This window comes from Dermacentor variabilis, chromosome 3 (assembly GCF_050947875.1).
Source record: "Dermacentor variabilis isolate Ectoservices chromosome 3, ASM5094787v1, whole genome shotgun sequence".
Taxonomy (NCBI): Eukaryota; Metazoa; Arthropoda; class Arachnida; order Ixodida; family Ixodidae; genus Dermacentor; species Dermacentor variabilis.
The window spans coordinates 190,286,777-190,297,729 of NC_134570.1; the positions used below are offsets into that span (position 1 = coordinate 190,286,777).

Here is a 10,953-nt window from a genome sequence, read left to right on the forward strand (position 1 = left end):
AGCGGCTGTAACTTCCGTTGGGGTGACGCGGAATTGCCAGCTCCTTCCACGCGGCCACGCTCATGTTGGAGAAAGCGTTCGTCCGGCGGCACCAATGGTCCATCTCGTGCCATGACATCCGGAACAGCAGGTTCTGGGCATAGCTGATGGCACCGGCGAAGGCGCTGATCATCAGTACTCGTATCTGAAAGGCTCCCTCGCCGAACGGAATGTTCTCGTCGTCGAGTTCAGCTTGTGCTGCAAGATATGAGTTTTCTTGCCGCACTGCCGTCGCATCGTCGGGGACTGGGTTGTTCGGCAACATTATCCCTTTCTTCTTCTCCTTCTTCTTTGCTATCTGTTTTTATGAGTCATATCCACAACTGGAATTCGGCCGCGTAATAGCTAAAAGTTGTCGGAAAATTTATCACAAAAACATTTTTAACTGTGCCCTCAAGCAAAAACGCTAGCTTTCTAACCTATATTTACTTTCGCTGCTCAATTACCTCGATAATTTTTTTTACAGCGCAGCTAACTCCCAATGGGTCTGTGGTCTGCGCGGGCAAAAACTCAACCAATCTGCGGCAGTGCTGATTACCTCGAACCAAAATTTTGCTTGCACCAATGTGTCCGTGAAGGCGAGCGGCATCGAACAATACCAGCTGACCCCAGATGTGCGTTTTTCTTTGCCACATTTCGTGACTACTTCTACGGCCGCCGTGCGAAGGATTGCTAGGCTTAGGCGTGTTCCGCGGACGCTAGGCAAACAACAATGATCGTGGACAATCACATGTGCGTTCAAGGAAAAGAGATATCACTCGAGGAATACCACAGCGACGCCGGATGGACGCTCGCGGGGGACGGACCCGGCCCCGGCGGACCCGGCGGGAGTCAAACAAGCACGAGGTCGAAATTGTACAAGAACGTCCGCGCTTCGGCCATCAAGGCAGCACTCATGCCAGCCATGCCACTGGAAGAAAGCAAGATAGTTGTCAGACCCAGAGGGAGACTGGACATAGTCAAGACTGTGCACCACCACCGTCGCTGCGGCCAAGATCACGCGCGAGGAAAGCGCCGCGGACACCATCTGCCCCAACACGCAACAGAACATCAAGGTCGTCAGTACACCGAACGAAGACAACGCGGCAAGGTGCGCTAAAATCCAGGAAATATCTATTCAAGGCAAACCCTACGAGGTCAGCGCATATCGCACGGCACCTCACGACACCGTAAAGGGCGTCATCAGAAGCATCCCCATCGACGCGAGCGCCGACGAGCTAGATAGAAACATCATCAACGAGAGGAACCCGCTGGCAGTACCCGCAAAAAGGATTGGAAGCACGACCTCTGCGATCGTGGTGTTCCAGGGACCCAAGGTACCGAACTTCGTCCGATACGGAGTCACCATGATACTGTGCCACCTCTACAAGAAACAGATCGACGTTTGCCAGCAGTGCGGCCAAATGGGACATCGCAGGGACGTGTGCCCGACCCCCACAATCACGAGGTGTCTGGCCTGCGGGCTCGCGTACCCTACAGAAGACCATCGCTGTACCCCAAAATGTAAGTTGTGCGGCGACGAACACCCGACCGGAGACCGAACGAGCAAGGCGAAATACAAGATCCCCTACGTAGTGCGCAAGCGACAATGGGAGCGCCGACAGGCCGAACGCTGCTGTCGGAGAGCGATTTCCCGCCACTCGACAAGCCGCCAGATGCGCAAAAGTCAAGGACCCCATCGGAAAACCGCACGCCTAAATCCAGAGATAGCAGCTGCTGCAAGAGAAGCCTCAGCAGGAAAACGTCACCGTCACGTGAGCAAGTGAGCTGGGTCGACGCAGCGAAAGGAAACAATATAAGGAACGCGCAGATCACCGAAGCCACGAAGAAAGAAGATATGAATAAGGTGCGGGAGGCAAATGATAAGAAAACGCGGCGTTGCGAGCGACCATCAACAGCCTCACCAGAGAGATCGCCGAGATCCGTCAGTTGCTGCTATGCAACAACGAGCCTCTACAAAGACCCACTCCAAGCACAAGCAAGTCCGAGGAAACGACAACGAACATCAGGAGAAAGCCATAGAGGAACCGGCACCGAAGAAGCGAGTCATCGAGGCGACGCGCACGCAAACAGAAAACGATCGCATCAACAGCCTCGAAGAGAAATTCGAAGCGACATTCACCAAACTCGAACAGCTAATCACGGCGAACATCGTAGCAGTGACAGCATTGGAACAAACAATGGTGACCTACCAAGCCGAGAACACGAACGGATTCGCCTACATTGAAAGGACCTTACAGCCGATGGTAAGGCACCCGATGTTTGCGCCCCTCTTCACGCAACATCCACTCAACCAGGGAGCCCCCCGTACGCGCCAACACAATCATGGCCGCCAACGCAAGACAAGCAGCAGCAGGTGTAACTTCGTGGCAGTGGAACTGTCGCGGCTTCGGAAGGAAGAAGGCAGTCATCTAACAGCACATCGTACATGCCGCGCGCAAGCCGGACGTTATACTACTGCAAGAAACACTAACCGACGCACCGTCTCTCCCCGGCTACAGAGTACACAAGGGACCACCCGACGGGAGAGGCCTGTGCACCCTTGTCAGAAAGGGACTCACGTTCGTCGAACACGAGCTGCTAAGCAATATCAGGATCGAGCACACACTCACCGACATCATCCCGGGCAAGAAGAGAAAGGGAAGCATATTTCTGCTCAACGCCTACAGCAACCCGTCGCAGAGAAAACAGAGATTCCAGACATTACTGCACAGAGCCAGCACCGCAACGGGCCGCAACACGCTGATCGCGTGCGGAGACTTCAACGCGATGAACCTTGCCTGGGGCTACAACAAGTACATAGCAAAGGGCCGCGACCTGTACCAAGACGCCACGGAACTCGCCTTCACCCTCATCGCGGAGCTGACACATCCGACGAAAATCAGTAACTCCGTGTCCCGGGACACCACTCCGGACCTCACGTTCGTCGAGAACGACATCCGGGGCGCGATCATCTGGAGAAACACGGGGACCAACCTAGGCAGCGACCACACCATCGTGGAAATCGGCATACCGGAACACAACGACACCAGCATCAAAACACACAGATGGATAGACTGGGATGCCTTTCGAGACGTCAGAAGCCAGAAGAGCGAGGATGACGACGAGATCGAAGACATCGACTCGTGGACAGCCGAAATCACCAAGAGCGTACGCGACACGACCAAAGAAATTGAAACGGGCGCGGAGATCGACAAAGTATACACGCGGCTTGCGCATCTCATCGAAGCCAAACAGTCGATACTCAATCGCTGGAAGAAACAACGGCTTAACCGCAGACTCAGAAAGAAGGTGGCGGAGCTGAACCGAGCGATCCAGGTTCACTGCCGCGCTCTCTGCACGCAACAGTGGAACGAGATCTGCAACGCGGCAGACGAGCAGATGCACAACGGGAAGACGTGGAACTTGCTGCGGCACCTGCTCGACGAAACCAAGACAAAGTCGTTCCAAACAGACAGACTCGCGAGGCTCATACAACGAACGGTCTAAGCACACGGCATCGACGAAGTCACCAGTCGCATTAACCACAAATATTTGCCGACTGCACCCACCGAACAACACGCGGCCTACAGGGGCCTGCCTAACGCGAAGCTCGATCGTGACATCGACGTCGAGGAGGTACGCGCGGCCATGCACGACGCGCGGCCCTGCAGCCGGTCGGCAGCCGGCCCGGATCTCGTCACGAACAAGGCGCTCAAGAACCTCGATGACGGCTCGATTGAAAACCTCGCAAAATACTTCAGCAAGTGCTGGAGCAGATTGGGTGAGGGAACAAACGCGAGTTAATGACATCTTAGTTGAAATCAAGAAAAAGAAATGGGCGTGGGCAGGACATGTAATGAGGAGGGAAGATAACCGATGGTCATTAAGGGTTACGGACTGGATTCCAAGGGAAGGGAAGCGTAGCAGAGGGCGGCAGAAAGTTAGGTGGGCGGATGAGATTAAGAAATTTGCAGGGACGACATGGCCACAATTTGTACATGACCGGGGTTGTTGGAGAAGTATGGGAGAGGCCTTTGCCCTGCAGTGGGCGTAACCAGGCTGATGATGATGATGATGATGATGGTGGTGGTAATAATAATATTTCGGGTTTTACGTGCCAAAACCACTTTCTGATTATGAGGCACGCCGTAGTGGAGGACTCCGGAAATTTTGACCACCTGGGGTTCTTTAACGTGCACCTAAATCTAAGCACACGGGCGTTTTCGCATTTCGCCCCCATCGAAATGCGGCCGCCGTGGCCGGGATTCGATCCCACGACCTCGTGCTCAGCAGCCCAACACCATAGCCACTGAGCAACCATGGCGGGTGATGGTGGTGGTGGTGGCGGTGGTGGTGGTGGTGGTGGTGGTGGTGGTGATGATGATGAAGTGTTGGAGAGCGGGCGCGCTGCCAAAGCTGTGGAAGACAGCCAAGACTATCCTGATCCCCGATCCCCAAGCCAGGCAAGCCGCCGGACACGGGCAACCTCCGGCCCATCTCGCTCACGTCCTGCGTGGGCAAGGTGCTGGAGCACGTTCTGCTCAACAGGTGGCATGACTACCTGGAACGAGAAGGGCTGTACCCGGCCACTTTGATCGACTTCAGACAGCATCTCAGCACGGTGGACGCGATGCTGCAGCTCAAATACCAAATCATCGAGATGGCGGCAGCTCCCGCGACAACAAAGCAATACTAGGGCTCGACCTGCAGAGCGCTTTCGATAAGGTGAAACACTCGGCGATTCTGTCCCGAGTCTGCAAGCTCAACATGGGCGAAAGATCCTACAACTGCATCAAGGACTTCCTCACGGACAGGACCGTCGAGCTACGAGCAGGCGACCTACAGACGCAAGAGAAGAAGCTCGGGAGCACCGGCTCACCGCAGGGATCGGTCATTTCGCCGATGCTGTACAACCTGGTAATGATCGGAGTGGCCGAAAAGCTCGGGGACATCGAAGACGTCAGGCACATCATCTGCGCGGTCGATATCACGCTGTGGGTGACCGGCGGCAGTGACGCCCACATAGAGGGCGCGTTGCAAGCCGCCGTCGACGCAATAGAAGACCAGGTGGAAGGCACCGGACTGAGATGTTCGCCGAGCAAATCGGTGAGCTTCTCATACTACGACCTACCAAAAACAGCAGAGGCAAGACCAGACAACGCGAGAACGAAAAAAATCAGAATCGTAACCAAATCCGGCAACGTGATTCACGAGGTTGGCAAAATTAGGATCCTAGGCATGGTCATCGAAAAGCACGGAAGAAACGGCGAAACCATCACCCGTCTCAAGGCAAAAGCAGCCAACGCGATTCGACTCCTCAAACGAGTCACTTCCCAGAAGGCTGACATGAGAGAGGAGAGCGCAATTCGGCTCGTCCAATCCTTCGTCATCAGCCACGTCGCGTACGTTGCAGCCTACCACAGATGGCTGCAACACGAACGTACCAAAATCAACGTGCTCATCAGAAGAGCGTACAAGACGGCGCCGGGCCTGTTCGTGTCCACGAGCACAACCCACTTGTTACAACTCGGGATACACAATACGCTCGAAGAAATAGCCGAAGCGCAACGGGCCTCTCAACTGGAGCGGTTGTCCATGATCAGAGCCGGAAGGAAGATACTGGACGATCTGGGAATTGGACACTTGAACGAGGTGGAGATCAAGCTCCCCGTCCCCGAAGGGGTCCGACGCCAGATCAGAATCGACCCCATACCGAATAACATGAATCCTGAGTTCAACAAGGGAAGAAGAGCGGCGAGGGCCAAGGCTCTCATCGACCAGCATGTCAACGACGAACACGGGTGGTACGTGGACGCAGCCGAATACCAACGGAACGCCTTCGCAGCGGTCGTCATAGAGGCGTCAACCGGCGCCACGAGGACGGCAGAGAGCGTGAGAAGCGCCGGAGCGGAACAAGCGGAGGAGGTAGCCATCGCCCTGGCCACTGCCGACGCAGACCGCCACACAGTGCTGAGTGACTCGAGAGAGGCGGTGCGAAACTTCGCCAAAGGCCAAATCTGCAGTGAGGCTGAGTGCGTACTGCAAGCGATCAAACTACAAGAACGAAAAGTACGACTCAAGTGGCTCCCAGCGTACGTGGGGGACGCGTCGGCACGCAATGAGACCCACAATAAGACGGCACGCGCAGCGGCGCAAGTGCTAACCAACCGTGCCCCGGCGACAGACCGTCCGACGTGGTTCGGAACCAAGGACCGCATGACGGATTACAATGAGATCACGAAGGCCTAACGCCTAGATCGCAGGACTCTCCGACCCCCGCACCCGAGGCTGAGTCGAGCGGAGGCGGTAGTACTGAGACAGCTCCAGACTGGATCGCTACCGAGCCCGAGACTGATGAATCGCATGTACCCCGAGACACATCCTACAGATAAGCGCAGAGTCTGCCGGAGGGAGGTCGCAGACTGCACGCACATTTTGTGGGACTGCGTTAAATATCCCGAAGAAGCAAAATGAAGAACGCTGCCACCACGGCTCGAGGCAGCCGCGAAGAGTTACGAACGAGACGATCAGCTCTGGGCCGTCCAGCAGGTCCTCGAGGCGCTCGAAAGGCACGGGCCCAGAGAGCCGGAAACGGCGAGCGGATATCCCCGCCGAGTAACGGCGACTTCGTAAATGACGTAGGCCCTCGTCGGGGCGCGCGAGCGCCCAACTGCAGGCCTAAATAAAGTTGGCTCCAATCCAACCAATCAGCGTGCGGCGCTGGGTTCCTTGCAGCACCACCAGGTGGCGTGCACCTCCACGGCAGCGGCGGCGCCGGCTGTGCGGAGGAAATAAAAAGAAAAGTGCCTGCAAGCACACTTTCAGCCATAGTGTTCACAGCAAGCGTTTCCTGGTAAAGATTGAGGTTGCAAAAGTTTTAGTTGCCGAGAAACGGCAACTCTAGCATACGAAGCAGGAAGTGACTTAACTACACTTTGGCATCTAAAAGAACAACCAGCCTAACAACTGATTCGTGTAGTGACAGTGCAATGGAAAGGCCACGTATAGGACTTCTGAAAAGCTGCGTGCATACGAGGTGCGGCCAAGGTGCAGTAAAGTGCATTTCTCTTGGCTCTGGTCCACTCTTTGCAGGTACACGAAGTAGCGGCGCATGCTTAGTCGCTGTTCGCTAAAACATCTTAGGCTAGTAATTAGTTATTGTGCATGTGAATGTCTCCGTGTTAATAATTTCAAGCCACCTCGCAATGGGTAATCCTTCTAGTGGTCGTCTATAGCTTCGCTGCCGAACCACTCTGACAGTGTGGATTGAGAACTAGCCTTCTTTCGCACAATCCTTAAATAATTAGACAAAACAATCGAGGTTTTATTAGTACCGTATTAGAAATGGCGAATTTTTATTATCGGAAATCGCTGTAACAGTAGACATTCAGGCGAAGCGGAATTAACTAGCAGCAGAACCTAGATATAAATAAAATAAATACATTTATTAGAATTAATTTGTTAGGGCGTTTGGTACATCAATTGTGGCACCATGACAAAACCTTGTTTTTGGTGTTGTCTAGGGCGTCAGTAAATGTGCCACAAATCACAGCATGAAAGTGAAGCGGAAGAACCACTTAGTTTTTTTTCAACCACAAGGAAAAAACTAAGGAAGTAAGATATCTCTCAGATCAGTTGACAGGAACTAAGAAAATTTCAGCGATCCGCAATCGTAGTATTCATGCTCCAAAGGCACCTTAAATATTCGGGAAACACTTGAAAGCAGTAATATCTTTCTCAGTGAAAGGCGATATTTTAATAATGTTATGCGTTCCCCAGGCAAAGCTTTCTTTTTTCTCTCTATAGCACCTTCCATAGCGTCGTGGGATTCAGACGCAAGATGTGGCACTTGGCTTTGCTTGGGCTGGCAAAACATATACGTTTAACATATCTTTTGGTTTAACATATGCGTCGGCAAAGAGTGAGAAGGTTGCGAATTCCTGTATTTGGAAGCCCCCAGGCTCAAGAAATTATAACGTTGTTGAATTATACCAAATATTCCGTTTTACAAAAATACAAAACCTTACGAAGCAATGCTTAAAGGTGGCTCACAAGGCGGAGCCAAATACATGAAAGGAAGAAAGCAGGTTGTTGCCCACTTTTTCGTTTCAAATGCTTAAGATGAGGCAGAGTGTTATTTCAAGATTATCTTAACTTTTGGAATCAGAATTTACTGCACGCGATGGTAGAATATTGTGTACATTCGCCAGCCAATCTACCTTTCGTGATCAGGTGAAGAGCGTCAGTGAGAAGCTCCTTGCGCAAGGCCGATATGTTGGCTTCAACAGAACAAAGCCAGCCAAACAGGTGATGTATGGAGTTGAATGCGCTGGCCAACAAGATACACATGAATAACTAACTAAGCGTACCCCCTGTTTCTGCAGTTGATCTGGCATGTTATTCACCTTCACGCATCTTTACTCTTGTATCAAACCTTCTAAAGATGACCGCATTTGACGGCACATGGTGAGTGCCAAAGGTTTTCGAGTCTGTTCTTGTGTCGTTGTGGAGCACTTGGATTGCATTGTTTTCTACTAAAACGGCGGAGACGCGGTAAACCATGAAAAATAATCAGCAGAACCCATCTCACCCTGAATGCCGACGTTAGTGTTATTAGCATAGAAGTAATTCATCCACACACCGCATTGAAGCCACCGCAACGCTTCATGTAGATGGCGTCTATGCATCAAGGGTTGCTTCTCGCGCTTTCCTCGGGACACGATGCGCCATCTAGTGCGGCCGCAACGTAATCCCCGCACGTATATATATATATATATATATATATATATATATATATATATATATATATATATATATATATATATATATATATATATATATATATATATATATATTTATATATATATATTGTTACGAGTGGAAACACACAGACAGACGCAAAAGGCTATTTGCACGCTATTTACACTGCAGCCAGGCTGACGCTCGCTCGTGCCAAGGGCACCGACCAACTTCTTCGTCGTTCGCGCGGCGGCTTGTCCCTTGAGCATCGCTCGATGATATCGTAATATTACCCCCCGGCGGCAAAAGCACCGTCACGGTGCTGTTAAATATCCAAGGTGCATCGAGAGTTGTAGGGCTTGAGTCGGGCAACGTGGACAATGTCACTGGTTGTCACAGCGGAGGACGTAGTGGGCATGGCTACAACGATTTCATAGGTGAGATCGTTCACTTTGCGGAGCACGCGATTTTTATTTATTTATTTATTTATCGCAGTACCCACAGCGCCACTTTGGCATTACATTGGGGGGGGGGGAGAAGTACATATTTCATTGACAAAAAGCAGTTAATACAGAATACATGAAAAAAAAGTTACAGATCAGGGCAAATCGCCGACACAACAAAAAGAAGAAAAAGAAGCAGAGCATAACCGTACATGCGCGATGTGAAACAAAGTGGTTCTGTTGACGCAAGCACAAAGTACAGAGAAAAAATATTGCGAGTCATACGGCTGAAGCAAAGGCCTCACTTGAAGATAGCGATACAACATCGCTGGGCAACCTGTTCCACTCCACTGACCGTCTTAGGAAAAAATGACATCTCAAAAAGCTCCGTTCTACATCTATATTCTTTAATCTTAAGTGGGTGATTGCGCCTGCCAGAAGTGTACTCCGGTGGAATGATATATATTGTGCAAAAATTTTAATCTGAATGTTTTTCAACGATTTTGAAGTGTATTCCAGCCTAATGTTTCCTTTGTATGGGATGCGCTAAGATACCGAGTATAATTTTGAGCCACGAAACGGGCTGCTAAGCTTTGTACTCTTTCTAGTTTCTTTATGTCTGTCGCAGTCCACGGGTCCCAGATAGTACAAGCATATTCCACTATTGGTCTTATGTTAGTCTTGCAAAGCAGGTTCCTTGTTTCTAAAGGAAAGCATTTGGCATTTCTACGTAACATAGCAAGCCACGCCTTAACATATAACACGCCTTAACAATTATATAGTTAACATGATGGTGCCAGCATAGTTGAGCGGTCAAGTACACCCCAAGGTATTTATATACACACACGGATGCAAGATAAGTCCCGTTAATGCTATATGTATATACATTGGGTGACCTTTGTCTCGTAAAGCACATCTGCACAGTTTTATCAAGATTTATACTCATGCCCCATTTATCACACCACTCTGCAACCTTGTCTAAATGCTTCTGTAGTTCATTACAATCATCGGGACCTTTCATGACGCGCTACAAAACGCAGTCGTCCGCAAACAATCAGATGAAAGATGATAGGCCAACGGTAATGTCATTCATGTATAACAAAACCAATAGCGGACCCAAAACTGAACCTTGAGGCACCCCCGATGACACATCAACACCATGCGACAACCTACCTCCAACGACTACGCGTTGTGTCCTACAAATTAAGTATTCTTTTATCCATTCAACAACCGTTTTATTTATGTTGTACCACGACAATTTTTCATGCAGTAAAGAATGGGGCACTAGGTCAAAAGCTTTCCTGAAATCTAAAAAGATGCAATTTACACAGGCCCCTTTGTCAAGAGTGGATGCTAGGTCGTGCGTTAATTCTGTAAGCTGAGTAATACAAGAAAAACCACTTCGAAATGCGTGTTGCTGAGGGATCAACAAGGAAAACAAATTTAAGTGAGTCATGATATTGCTAAATAGTAGATGTTTAAATATCTTGCAAGGTACGCTAGTCAAGGAGACCGGTCGATAATTAAACACAGATTTTCGAGGTCCTGACATCAGAATAGGAACAACATTGGCAATTTTCCAGTCTGTAGGCAACATTCCGCATGTCAAGGACTTGGCAAAGAGCACATAAAGGTATTTAGACAACGGGCCTGCACAAGCGTAAATGAGATAGTTCGGCAAGTCATCGGGACCGCTGGCACTAGTGGTACTTAAACGCTCAAGTTGTAGTTGAATACCCCTCCTGTCGAA

At 50.6% G+C, this 10,953-nt stretch overlaps 1 pseudogene; it reads left to right on the forward strand.

The window, feature by feature from the left end:
* Window positions 1–209: 209 nt before the first annotated feature.
* Window positions 210–6,654, forward strand: LOC142574961 (uncharacterized; annotated as a pseudogene).
* The last annotated feature ends 4,299 nt before the right edge of the window (window positions 6,655–10,953 follow it).